Below are 14914 nucleotides of genomic sequence, written 5' to 3' on the forward strand. Positions count from 1 at the left end.
ATCATCTATTGATCGAATTTGAGTTAAAACCTCAAAAATGTTCCCTACGTTGGCTGACTTTTCTTTCTTAAAAAATAGCTTTTGCTTGTCAAAAGTTGGCACAAAATAGAATCAAAGACAAATGATGAAGGTTTAGAGAGAAACCCAGTGACAAAGGAAGATTGATAGACACCCGTGTCTGCATAGGGAGAAACAGAGCAAGACCCTGTGAAGTCGTGACTACACTTGGGGATGGTGGCTGCTCCAGAAGCCCGCGGAATCTGAGGTCATCACCAAGAGTAAGCAGAGGGCACACTTGTGTGTAACCCGAATACTATTATTATTATCTGTTGTTCAGTCACTCAGCTGTGTCTGACTCTGCGACTGCAGCCTGCCAGGCTCCTCCGTCCATGGGATTCTCCAGGCAAGAACACTGGAGTGGGTTGCCGTTTCCTTCTCCAGGGGATCTTCCCGACCCAGGGACTGAACCCGGGTCTCCCGCGTTACCTCCTCATGGACTTCCTGCATGGACTTCCCTGGTGGCTCAGAGGGTAAAGCGTCTGCCTGCAGTGCGGGAGACCCGGGTTCGATCCCTGGGTGGGGAAGATCCCTGGAGAAGGAAATGGCAACCCACTCCAGGATTCTTGCCTGGAGAATCCCATGGACAGAGGAGTCTGGTAGGCTACAGTCCATGGGGATGCAAAGAGTCGGACATGACTGAGCGACTTCACTTTCATCCTGCATTACAGGCGGATTCTTTACCATCTGAGCTGCCAGGGAAGCCATTATCATTATCATTTATGAAAAAATTTATGTATTTGGCTGCATTGGGTCTTAGTTGTGGCAAGTGGGCTTTGCTGCTCCATAGCATGTGAGATCTTAGTTCCCTGACCAGGGATCAAACCTCCGTCCCCTGCATTGGAAGGTGAATTTTTAACCACTGAACCACCAGGGAAGTCCTTATCATTATTATTTTTCATGAAGCTTGAAGAATATGCTCTGCCTTTATTGACAAAGAATCACTGAAACATCATTTTTTGAACAAGAACAAATGCCAGAGCTCTGGTTTCCCTTTGGAGAGACTGTGGATCTGATGGGTGGGAGAAGGTGAGGGGCAAGTTGGTGCAGGGTTGTCAACAGCTAGAAGCATCTCTGGGCAAGTGTCTCCCTTCCAGGGCAGAACCATCAGATGCTGTTTCTGGTTGTAAACCATCTACCATGGAAGAGTGCTATCTGTGTTAGTCACTGAGTTAGGTTCAGTATGCTAATTTATTTAAATTGTATAACTCAGTCACTGGATCTAATTGGCTGGGTGAGTAAAGTGAAGTTCAGAAAGGCTGAGTCACCTCTTTGAGGCTACCCAGCTGTGAGCAGTGTAGGTGGGAGTAGACTCAGGTGATGTCTCTGCTCTGTGAACTGCTGTTCAACCTGCACAGAGCCCCCTCACCCACACCCCCACTTCCCTATCCCACGGAGTAGTCATTAGATACCCCAAACCAAGCCACTCTCCTTACCTATCAAGGACAGTCTGCCCTTGAAACCTTCTCCCTGGGAGAAAAGTCATTTTCTGAGCGTGGTTGTAATTCATTTTTATAAAGCAGAGAGCAGGACTTGGGGCTGAGAATGAATACAACATTTTTAAAGCACAAGTGAGCCTCCTGAAAACAGCATCATTTACAGTAGATGAAATTTTGTTGCTTGTAATCATTTTCATAAAAAAAACTCATGATTAGTCTTTTTATTAGCAATGTGCTGATTTGGGGTGGGGGGAGGAATCAGACTTAGAGGGCTTCCTAAGTGCCACTAGTGGTAAAGAACTTGCCTGCCAAAGCAGGAGACATAGAGATGTGGGTTCGATCCCCAGGTCGGGAAGATCCCCTGGAGAAAGGAATGGTTACCCACTCTGATATTCTTGCCTGGAGAATCCCATGGACAGAGGAGCCTGGTGGGCTATAGAACAATGCACTTTACCCTCTGTGCATTGGATTTGACATTCTTAAGATTATTTCTCCAGAAATGAACTCTGTCTTGAAGAAGCTGACCTTGGGAATCTGTAGGGGTGACTTGAACTTGGGTCACCAGGAGGTGGCAGAGCGTGGAGGTGCAGTATTAGTTGCTTAGTCTTGTCCAACTCTTTGTGACCCCATGGACTGTAGCCCCCCTGGCTCCTCTGTCCATGGAATTCTCCAGGCGACAGTACTGGAGTGGGTATCCATGCCCTTCTGCAGGAGATCTTCCCGACACAGGAATCGAACCAATGTCTCCTGCGTTGCAGCTGAATTCTTTACCATCTGAGCCACCAGCGAAGCTCAGAGGTGCAGCGTGAGGGGGCAAAGTCCAGCCTCACTACTAACCAGGGGTGGTAACTTGACAAAGCGCCTACTTTATTGTACCTCAATGTTCTCGTCTGTAAACTGGGGATGATGATAGTAAAATATGCTGCATAGGTTTATTGGGAGGGCTAAACAAGTTCACAATACACACAGAGTGTGGTGGCCACTGCCTGACCCATGGTGTACGCTCAACTGAGCTAATTAGTGATGCCACTGAGTGACTGTGACAGTTCCGGGGAGCAGCAGAATCCAGTATTGGAGCTGCAGTGTCACACACTCGCCTTCCAAAAGCTACCTAACATTTTCCCCCGGTCATCTTCAGAGACGCTTAAAGTCAAGTCCATGTATGCACATTCCTTCCTTTTGTGCTATCAGAAAGAAAGGAGTTGGATGGAATTCAAAACTATGGGGAGGAGGCCAATGAGATAACGTTTTCCATGTGGACCGAGTCAGCTCTTCTAAATGGTCTGTCTGTGATACTCAGAGAAGCAGCTGGTCCGTCTCAGCAGGACCAGCCCCTGATCCCTCCTGGCACAGTTGATGAGGGGGATCCTGGTGGTGCCTTTTGACTTTGCTCTCAGGTTCTGCTCAGCCTCACTCTCACCTGCCCTGCTGTCTTCTCACCCTCCTCCTGGTGCTTTCTGGATAGCCTTTCCAATACTTTTTTTTTTTTTTTTTTGGTGAACCATTTAATTTCAGTGTAACATACATAGAGAGCAATGTGTTCATCGAGCTGAATTATGAGCAAGCGACACCTAGATAAAGACTGAGCGTTACCAGCACCCAATATACTCCCTTCCTGTCTCCTTCCAAGTTCACCTCCTCCGAAGGTAACTGCCAGTCTCTCTTCCTTTACAATGGATTGATGTTGCTGGTTTTATTACCCTCTGGATAAATGCAACCATACAGTATGTAATCTTTTGCACTTGGCTCCTGTTGCTTCATATTCAATCTGTGGAATCCCTCTGGGTTGTAGTTAGTTCCTTCCCATTGCTGTTGAATTCTATTTATTCATCCATTCTTCCTTTATGGACAATTGAGTTAGTTTTCAATTGTGGGCCATTATGGAACATGGTGCCACGAGCATGTCTTTGGGCAAATATACATTGGCTTACCTGTTGAGTCTATATCTCGGAACAGAATGATGGTCATAGAGATGTTTATGATCAACTTCAGTGAACATTGCCTAACAGTGGTCCAAAGTGGTTGAACTAACTGATAGCCCCACTTAGTGTATCGGTGTTTCTTTGCTGAACATCCTTATTAACACTTGGAACTATTCTTTAATTTGCATTTCTCTAATGACTAAGGATACTGGGCATCTTCTTAGACATTTGTTTACCATTTGAATATTATTTTGTGAAGTACCCATTTGAGCAATATTTGATTTCAGTCATTGGTCTTTACCTGGTTTGGAGATTGTTTTTATAAATTCTGAATAAGAATCCTCTGTTGGATACATTTGCTACAACTAGTGTGTGGTTTGCTTTTTTTCCTTTCCAATGGTATCTTTGTTTTGGGAACAGATATTCTGAATTTTGGTTTATGTAAGACATTGTTATTGTTTTATATAATTAACAATTGCTTATACTTACCCACACATATACATTTTTCCTTGCTTTTCTTTGACTTTGTGATTTTCTTTTCTTTTTTTTGTGGGGGAACATTTTCCTTTTGCTAAAGAATTTCTTCTAATATTTCGTTCACTGTGGGTTTCCTTTTCTTTTATAGATTGTGTTATGATCTACTCCTCTTTTGCACTTTAAAGTTAAAGCATAGCTGTTTCACAATGTTGTGTGAATTTCTGCTGTGCAGCAAAGTGACTCTTTATATATACATACACACCTTCCTTCTTTAAAAGATTTTTCCCATTGTAGTTTATCCCAAGGTGAAATCGCTCAGTCATGTCTGACTCCTTGTGACCCCATGGACTATATAATCCATGGAATTCTCCAGGCCAGAAAGGCCATGCCTTTCCCTTCTCCAGGGGATCTTCCTGACCCAGGAATTGAACCGGGGTCTCCTGCATTGCAGGTGGATTCTTTACCAACTGAGCTATCAGGGAAGTATAGTTTATCCCAGGAGACTGGATATAGTTCCCTGTGCTATACGTAGGACCTTGTTGTTTATTCATTCTAAATGTGATGATTTGCAGCTACTAACTCCAAACTTGCAGTCCATGCCCTCTCTCCTCTCTGCGCCCTCAGCAGCCACAAGTCTCTTCTCGTCCATGTCTTGGCTATCGTGAATAGTGCTGCAGTGAACATACGGGACATGTTCCTTTTTGAAGTATGGTCTTCTCTGGATATATGGCCAGAAGTGAAATTACTGGGTCATATGGTAATGATCTCTGTTTTGTTTTGAAGGCAAACCATTCAATATCATGGTAATCCAAGCCTATGCCCCAACCAGTAATGCTGAAGAAGCTGAAGTTGAACTGTTCTATGAAGACCTACAATACCTTTTAGAACTAACACCCAAAAGAGATGTCCTTTTCATTATAGGGGACTGGAATGCAAAAGTGGGAAGTCAAGAAACACCTGGAGTAACAGGCAAATTTGGCCTTGGAGTACGGAATGAAGCAGGGCAAAGGCTAGTAGAGTTTTGCCAAGAGAACGCACTGGTCATAGCAAACACCCTCTTCCAACAACACAAGAGAAGACTCTACACATGGACATCACCAGATGGTCAACACCGAAATCAGATTGATTATATTCTTTGCAGCCGAAGATGGAGAAGCTCTATACAGTCAGCAAAAACAAGACTGGGAGCTGACTGTGGCTCAGATCATGAACTCCTTGTTGCCAAATTCAGACTTAAATTGAAGAAAGTGGGGAAAACCACTAGACCATTCAGGTATGACCTAAATCAAATCCCTTATGATTATACAGTGGAAGTGACAAATAGATTCAAGGGATTAGATCTGATAGAGAGCCTGATGAACTATGGATGGAGGTTCGTGACATTGTACAAGAGACAGGGATCAAGACAATCCCCAAGAAAAAGAAATGCAAAAGGCAAAATGGTTGTCTGAGGAGGCCGTACAAACAGCTGTGAAAAGAAGAGAAGCGAAAAGCAAAGGAGAAAAGGAAAGATAGTCCCATTTGAATGCAGAGTTCCAAAGAAGAGCCAGGAGAGATAAGAAAGCCTTCCTCAGTGATCAATGGAAAGAAATAGAGGAAAACAACAGAATGGGAGAGACTAGAGATCTCTTCAAGAAAATTAGAGATACCAAGGGAAAATTTCAGGCAAAGATGGGTTAGATAAAGGACAGAAATGGTATGAACCTAACAGAAGCAGAAGATATTAAGGAGAGGTGGCAAGAATACACAGAACTATGCAAAAAAGATCTTCATGACCCAGATAATCACAATGGTTTGATCACTCACCTAGAGCCAGACATCCTGGAATGTGAAGTCAAGTGGGCCTTAGGAAGCATCACTGTGAACAAAGCCAGTGGATGTGATGAAATTCCAGTTGAGCTATTTCAAATCCTGAAAGATGATGCTGTGAAAGTGCTGCACTCAATATGCCAGCAAATTTGGAAAACTCAGCAGTGGCCACAGGACTGGAAAAGGTCAGTTTTCATTCCAATCCCTAAGAAAGGCAATCCAAAATAATGCTCAAACTACCCCCACAATTGCAGTCATCTCACACGCTAGTAAAGTAATGCTCAAAATTCTCCAAGCCAGGCTTCAGCAATACGTGAACTGTGAACTTCCAGATGTTCAAGCTGGTTTTAGAAAAGGCAGAGGAACCAGAGATCAAATTGCCAATATCTGCTGGATCATCGAAAAAGCAAGAGAGTTCCAGAAAAAACATCTATTTCTGCTTTTTTGACTATGCCACAGCCTTTGACTGTGTGGATCACGATAAACTGTGGAAAATTCTGAAAGAGATGGGAATACCAGACCACCTGACCTGCCTCTTGAGAAACCTGTATGCAGGTCAGGAAGCAACAGTTAGAACTGGACATGGAACAACAGACTGGTTCCGAATAGGAAAAGGAGTACGTCAAAGCTGTATACTGTCACCTTGCTTATTTAACTTATATGCAGAGTACATCATGAGAAACGCTGGGCTGGAAGAAGCACAATCTGGAATCAAGATTGCCGGGAGAAATATCAATAACTTCAGATATGCAGATGACACCACCCTTATGGCAGAAAGTGAAGAGGAACTAAAAAGCCTCTTGATGAAAGTGAAAGAGGAGAGTGGAAAAAGTTGACTTAAAGCTTAACATTCAGAAAACTAAGATCATGGCATCTGGTCCCATCACCTCATGGGAACTAGATGGGGAGACAGTGAAAACAGTGTCAGACTTTATTTTGGGGGGTGGGAGTGGGACTTTATTTTCACTGCGGGAGGTGACTGCAGCCATGAAATTAAAAGATGCTTACTCTTTGGAAGGAAAGTTATGACCAAACTAGATAGCATATTAAAAAGCAGAGACATTACTTTTCCAACAAAGGTCTATCTAGTCAAGGCTATGGTTTTTCCAGTGGTCATATATGGATGTGAGAGTTGGACTGTGAAGAAAGCTGAGCACCGAAAAATTGATGCTTTTGAACTGTGGTGTTGGACAAGACTTGAGAGTCCCTTGGACTGCAAGGAGATCCAATGAGTCATCCTAAAGGAGATCAGTCCTGGGTGTTCATTGGAAGGACTGATGCTGAAGCTGAAACTCCAATACTTTGGCCACCTAATGCAAAGAGTTGACTCATTGGAAAAGACCCTGATGCTGGAAGGGATTGGGGGCAGGATGAGAAGGGGATGACAGAGGATGAGATGGCTGGATGGCATCACCGACTCGATGGGCATAAGTTTGAGTAAGCTCTGGGAGTTGGTGATGGACAGGGAGGCCTGGCATGCTGAAATTCATGTGGTTGCAAAGAGTCGGACACGACTGAGCAACTGAACTGAACTGAACTGATAGTAACTCTGTTTTTAGTTTTTTTAAAAAGAACTTCCATAGTGTTCTCCATAGTGGCTGCACCAACTTAATTCCCACCAATTGTGTAGGAGGCTTCCTCTTTCTCCACAGCCTCTCCAGCTTGTATTATTTGTACTTTTGGATGAGGGCCATTCTGACCAGTGTGAGGTGGTACCTCATTGTAGTTTTGATTTGCATTTCTCTATTAATTAGTGAAGGTGAGCGTTTTTCATGTGCTTTTTGGCCATCTGTATGTCTTCTTTGGAGAAATGTCTATTTAAATATTCATTTGCCTAGTTTTCAAGTAAGAAGTCCTTTTCGTGGCAGCGTTTTCCTGCACCATGTGAACTCAGCCTTCCTTAAACCTGTTTCCTTTGAGGAAAAGATACTGTGGTTTTTCAGCCTTGCCTCCATCTGCTCCAGGTGGCTGACCTCTGATGGACTCCTCAGAAAGTCAATATCAGGGATCCCTCATCTGTACCCGTTACAGCAATGGATGTGTATGAAACGTCTGGCACCTGGCATCCATCTGGACCTCATGGTCCCCTAACTGAAGCATCTTGGGACAGAAACCTGTCTTAGGCTCTGTTTCTCCATCTACATATTGGGGACTTATTGCTTCAAGGAAGAAGTGAGATGATACTTGTAATGGGCAGGGCAAAGTATCCAGCTCAACACATGCTAATGGCTGGCATTGCCACAGTCACTGAGGCACGGGAAATATTTAATAGCCACTTCTTCCCTTCTTCTTAGGCTAGAGGTTTGAATAACAAGTCAGACTGTGATTTCTGTCTTTACTTCAGCAATCGCAGGAAGAATCTGAGTGTGAAAGTCCTCTTCTGACGCCCCCATGGTTCCCAGCAGATGTTGGCAGCATGGGCCTCATGGAAAAACCATTACCAGCACCCCTACTTTTGGAAAGTTTGACCTATGCCATTTCATTTTTACGAAAGACCTACACTAGTATCTGTTTTTGCTCATCGAAGGAAATCCCAAGAGGATTTTTACTTTTTCGGAAAAAGGCAAAAAGTGAAAATAACGATCAGCGTTGGCTTTGCGCTGAGCTTTTACAGGCTGCACGGAACTCAGCAGCTGGAGCAGCGCCACCAAACGACTTCACCTGGAACTGCACCCGCGTCTCGGCGTCAAGCCGCCATTGCTTTGAAGCGTGTCTGCCAGCCTCCCTGGTTGATCTCGATTATTTCTAGCATCTGTCAGCAAGATGGGTCCTAGGGTGACTGGATTCTTTGCTTTACACTACATTGCTTAAGAAAAATTTCCTAACAACACTCTAACTTTCGGATAGCAGCGTGGGGGAGGGACAGGGGAAGAACTCTGTTAGGATCTCTTTCCTAATTTGTTTATTGGCTGAACGGAAGGGTATTTCATTCCTGGGATTGCCTACATTTCAGAAAACTGCCGGTTTCCTTCTTTGTTCTTTCATTTTATTTTTAATTGGAGGATAATCACTTTACAATGTCGTGATGGTTTCTGCATGCATCAACGTGAATCAGCCGCAGGTTTATGTTCCCTCCCGCCTCCTTCCCCATCCCACCGCTCTAGGTCGTCATAGAGCGCCGGGGTTTTGTGTTCCCTGTGTCAAACAACTGATTTCCGCTGGCTATCTATTTTACGTATGGTAATGTATATGTTTCAATGCCACTTTCTCAATTCTTCCCACCTTCTCCTTCCTCCACTGTGTTCAAAATTGAGTCCCTTCTGTAAAATGAGTTTGAAGTCCTTTGAAGACTTCAGTAAAATCTTTCGGGAAGACAGTGATCTGGTGGGGCTGACACTCAAGTCTTCATAGAAAATCAAGGTCCCTCTGTGGGTCACAGTTGCTGTGTCATGACCACTCTTTGCAAAAGGAGGAAATACCATCAATTATGAAAAACGAAAAGTCACTGAGGGATTAACGTTGGGTGAAACCCCTGTTGTAATCCAGCAGATTGCAGTCTGCAAAACCATGGGGTGTTATGATGACTGTTATTTCATTTTAGAATTCTGAGAATTAGTGACCAAAAAAGCCAGAGATTGTTATTCCTCTGTGTCAACTCTCAATTTTTGTGACGGTTGTCATCTTGATCTTCCTCAGATAGTAAAAGAAACCACACCAGCCACTGGCAATTCTTTTTTAAGCCCTCCATTAATCAAGGACTTTTAATTCTAGATTTATATATGGTTTACTTGACTTTTTTAAAAGAAAATTTTAAGATGATTAGTTCTGTTGTAGCCAACGGGTTTGATTTCACATGGCAGAGAGTGGCTGGGGGTGTGGACTTTAGTTCAGTTCTAACCCTTTCTTAAGTGGCAACCTACACGTGATGCTTTTTCCTATTGGAGGAGCAGCTGCTGATCTTGGAGACCCTTTCTCGCAGAGACGGGAGTCTAGAACCCAGGGCCCAGGGCTGCACCCACAGGCAGGGCCTCCTTGCACAGCCTCCGCTTCAGCCCTGAGCCATTTTGCAGAAGGAGGAGTGGATGTATGTGTGAGCTGACTCGGTGGATTCAAAGGGCCTTGATTAGCAAACATCAGTTTTTTAACTTCATCTCAAGAAGTTAAAAAACCTGAGAAAATTGACAGTTCTCCAGTCTACAAAGCATACTTATTTAGGAGTGATACATTGCACTCTGATCATGTGTGGGGCTCAGGCCCACTGGTCTCTGTGCCCTGGCTCATTTAATATTCCCCAAAGCTTGCACAGGTTTCCCCCTATCACCAATGAGAAAACTGAGGTGCAGAAAGGAGAGGGGTGGAGGGTGTTGCTTAAAGTCCTAAAACTTGTAAGTGGTGACATGGAGACAGAGTCTTCATTGAGCGCGAGGGCGAGATGACCCTAAGATGCAGCATGAAGGGTTTAGGGTAGATGTGAGACTCACTTGGGGAAATAAAAGGTCACCGAAGGGCTTGCAGTGGCTCACTGTGGAGTCTTCTGGATACCTTTTAAAAAGGTGCAAGACGAGTTTTGCAAAAGCCAAAAGGTGGTAGCAACTCAAGGCTCCGTTGACAGATAAATGGACCAAAAAAAGTGATTGTATAATGAGCACTACACGCTAAATCACTCAGTCGAGTCCCACTCTCTGTGACCCCAGGGACTGTAGCCCCCCAGGCTCCTCTGTCCATGGGGTTTCCCAGGCAAGAACACTGGGATGGGTGGCCGTTTCCTCCTCCAGGGAATCTTCCCAACCCAGGGATCGAATCTGCATGTCTTACGTCTCCTAAATTGGCAGGTGGGTTCTTTACCATTAGCACCACCTTGGAAGCCCTCTATACACAGAATGGATTATACATAGAATGGAATATTATTCAGTGTTAACAATAAGGAAATTCTGACACATGCTGCAACATGGGTGAACCTCGCGGATGGACATGGTGGGGGCAGGAGAGGGTAGGACAGAGTGGGAGGGTGACGTGTGTACACGGCCGTGTGTGAGATGGACAGCTAGTGGGGGGCTGCTGTGCAGTGCGGGGAGCTCGGATCAGAGCTCTGAGATGACCTGGGGGCGGGGTGGGAGGGAGGCTTCAGAAAGGGAGGGGTGTGTGTGTATAAGGCTGGCTGACATTACCGTACAGCAGAGAGTAAGGCAACATTGCAAAGCGATTCCACTCCAACAATAAAACGAGAAGCCAGCCACAGAAGGGCGTGATTCTGCATGATTCTGCTTATTGAAGAGACCCCAAGAGTAGTCAGTTTCCTAGAGACAGAGAGTAGCATGGTGGGTGCCGGGGGCTGGGAGGAGGGGACATGGGGTTATTGTTAATGGGTATGGGGTTTCAGTTGGGGTGACGAAAAGATAGGGTGGGGATGGTTACACAACAAAACAAATGTGCTTAACTCTACTGAACGGTACACTCGAAATGGTTAAGATGGGAAATTCTACGTTATATGCATTTGACCACAATTAAAACCAAATAGGATGGTTAAACACAGTACTTCCTGGGGGTGAGGGCTGGTGTCTAGGACAGGCTGCCATGCCCCCAGACAGCATGACACGTGTGCTGGGAGGACTGGTGTAACTGTCCTCCCGGGCCTGGCTGGTGAACCGACATTCTCTTAATTGTTAACTATTAATTCTGTCTCAGGCTTCAGCGCTTCACGTCTCACATGGCTGAGCACCCTCCACCGGGCTCAGAGGGCCCGGGCCTCTGGGAGTGGTGTTTTTGTGGGCAAGCCTGGCTCTGTGGTTTCTAAGACGTTGACTCGGTTTCATGTTGCAGCCCTGGGAAGAAGGACTGGGTGCTTTTTTTGCATGAAAAAACCTTGTGGGCTGATTTACACGTGGGTAAGTTTTCAAGAGTAATTACACATTAGACTGACTGCGGAATGTGTGCTCCGAGGAAAACAGTGTGATCGCAGTGATGAGGCAGATGGGCGCTTCAGAGGGCTTATGCTGCTCCCAGAGTTCTGGAATTTTGAGGAACAACTTGTGCTGGGTCAAAGAGGCCCTCTAGGTCATGATTTGTGTTTTGGCGGGAGACATCCTTAGTCGATGCCTCCTGTTAGCGCGCTGAACTTCCCCCCATTGCTACTCTGCAAAGATTCAAGGGTTGACGCGCAAGGGTTTGTGCTTTTCTTTGCCTTCTCTCTTGCCCATGGACCTTAGTGCAGACGCTAGTGAGGCTGGTGTCCCTTTATATACATAATTTCTGTTTGTATCCCTCTTGGTGTAAATGGACTATCTACACTCTATTTTTTAAAAAAAGTTTGTAATGTGTATCTTCTGTAATAGAGATGTGAAGTTGTTAAGAGAGTAGATCCTAAGAATTCTCTTCACAAGGGGATAAAAAACATTTTCTTTCTTTTTCTTTTTTTGAATTGAAGTATCATTGATATGGGCTTCCCTGGTGGCTCAAATGGTAAAGAATCACCTGCAATGTGGGAGACTTGGGTTGATATACAATATTTTGTTAGTTTTAGATATACAGCAAAAAAAGATTATACAAACACACACATATTCTTTTTCAGATTCTTTTCCATTATAGGTTCTTTCTTTATTTCTGCTGGAGTATAATTGCTTTATAATTCTGCCATACAATGAAGTAAATTTTCTTTCTTTCTTCTTCTTTTTGTATGTACATGACATGCTGGATGTTAACTAAACTTATTCTGGTAATCATTTCACAATACGTGTAAGTCAAACCATTATGCTGTTCACCTTAAACTAATACAGTGCTGTGCGTCAATTATAGCTCAATTCAGCGGCGGCGGGGGGGGGGGGGGGGGGGGGGGGGGGGAAATTTAGAGTTTGTTAAAGTATAATGCCTTCTATGCTTTATTAAGTGTGATAGAAAGCAAGTTAAAACAGATTTTTTTTTTTTTTACAGTAGCAATAGCAAAACAGCAATAATATAAAATATTCTGACTTAACTTTACCTGCTCTGCTTGAATACGGGTGATCAACTTTATGTAAAAACTGATTCCTGTAAGTAAAAACAGAGAATTATTCCATTTCTTGGATCTATGTCATATAGACAGGAGGTTATATTAGTTTGCATTAGGTAGAAATCAGAAGGTTTCTTTTTAAAAAGTTTTTCAAGTTGAAGTATAGTTGACTTACAATGGTGTAGTAATTATGGGTGTGCAGCAAAGTGATTCAGTTATACACACACACACGAGTGTATATTCTTTTTTAAAAGAATGCTTTGCTTATTTATTCAGTTTCGGCTGTGCTGGGTTCTCCTCGCTGCGCCAAGCAGGGGTCCTGTCTGCTGCAGCGCTCAGGCCTCTCCCTGTAGACTTAGTGGGGCTCCAGGGCGCTGCCTTCAGTCGCTGCAGCGTGTGGGCTCAACAGCTGAGGCTCCCGGGGGCCAGAGCGCAGGCTCAGCAGTGACGGCACACAGGCTCAGTTACTCCTAGGCTTGCGGGACATTCCCAGATCCTGAACTAAACTGGCGTCTCCTGCATTGATGGGCAGATTCTTTGCAGCTTAGCCATGAGGGAAACCCAGTTTTTATCCTGTAAATGCACATACTTGAACTAACACTTTTCACCAGATTACATCACTTTTAAGTTGGATAACACTATGATCTTAAAAGCTATCGCAAGCAGCTTGACAAAACAAAGACTGTGTTAAGCCCTACATGTATATATTGTTTTATTTTTAAGTGACCGCATCTTTTTGTTTTAGGTGTAAAGTTAGAAAATGTTTTGTACACAGCTTACTTAATTATCCTGTCTATTCTGAGCACATTCTATCCTCAAAAGTGTAATATTCAATAGCATTTTAAATCTAAAGAGAGTTTGATGATGCAGGCTTTGAAACAAATAATCTTATATCAAATCAAATATTTTAGGACAAAATATGTCAATAGTGTCCAGATTGGCTGTGAGAGAGGAGATGCAAATTCAAGGTACATTTTTTTGTCTACCTAAAATGTACATTTTTTACTTACTTTAAGATCCCTTTATAAGAGTAGTGAAATCAGCAGCTTTATTTAATATAATCAAACTACTTTTACAGGTGTGAAGAAGGATCATGTAGAAAGAATACTGTAAAAGGTACTGATTTTAAGAATAATAGACTATGAAAATCTTTTCTTATGTTCTGCACAGCCAGTGAGTTCCACTAATTTTCAGTACTATAAAGATGAAAAGCAAAGAATATTTATATCCAAATACCCTTTGGCCACAGTTCTTGATTAAGAACTGCTGTATTCAAAATGGATAACTGTATAGCGCATGCAGCTCTACCCAATGTTGTGTGGCAGCCTGGATGGGAGGGGCGTTTGGGGGAGAGTGGGTGCATGTATATGTACGGCTGAGTCCCTCCGCTGTTCATCTGAAACTATCACAACATTGTTAATTGACTATACCCCAATATAAAATGAAAAGTTTTAACTTTAAAGTCAGAAAAAAAGAAATTGTGTACTGCATGGAAAGCAAAATTATTGTCTAATAATATTTATATCCAATATCTAAGTAAGTCCCAGAGGTGGACATTCTAGGAGGGAAAAAGATAAAAAAAAAAAAAAGAATAACATACATCAGTGGAAAATTTCAATAGCAACGATCTGGGAGACATGAGTAACATGACTCGGCTATGTCTGTTTTTTTAGAGGGTTATTTTAAAGTTCTCAGATGAATTGAGTTTGGGGTTCCTTTTTTGCTATTAATTTATAATTTATGGAATTGAGTTAGTGAAGGGGCCTTGTGAGATTTCTGCTTTGAGAAACCTGTTGAAGTTTTTTTTGAAGTCTGATAGTTTGCCAGTTTTTGTGAGGATTTTGTATGTTTGAAATTAATGTGTACTTTCTGCCTCTTGGGTATGAATTTCTCTATTCAGTCATTCCTGTTATATTATTCAGATCTTCTAGACCTTCAGTTTTGGGGGATGTGTTGTTAGTTTTGGAAGAGGTGAGTTTAATCATCTCTTGCCTTTCTATCAGTTTTCTCAGTGAAATATTTTGGAATTAGTTGTCAGGAGCATCAACATTGTTGATTATTATACAAGTTTTACTTTTGTGTTAGGTATATTTTTTGTTTGTCCTCATTGATACTTCTATATCTGAATTCTGTTGTCTGGAAGTAATATCACTCCAACATCTACTTGTTAGTATTTTCATTGGAGAAGGAAATGGCAACCCCGTCCAGTATTCTTGCCTAGAGAATCCTGTGGACAGAGGAGCCTGGTGGGCTGCTGTCTGTGGGGTCGCACAGAGTCGGACACG

This window comes from Odocoileus virginianus, chromosome 2 (genome assembly GCF_023699985.2).
Source record: "Odocoileus virginianus isolate 20LAN1187 ecotype Illinois chromosome 2, Ovbor_1.2, whole genome shotgun sequence".
Taxonomy (NCBI): domain Eukaryota; kingdom Metazoa; phylum Chordata; class Mammalia; order Artiodactyla; family Cervidae; genus Odocoileus; species Odocoileus virginianus.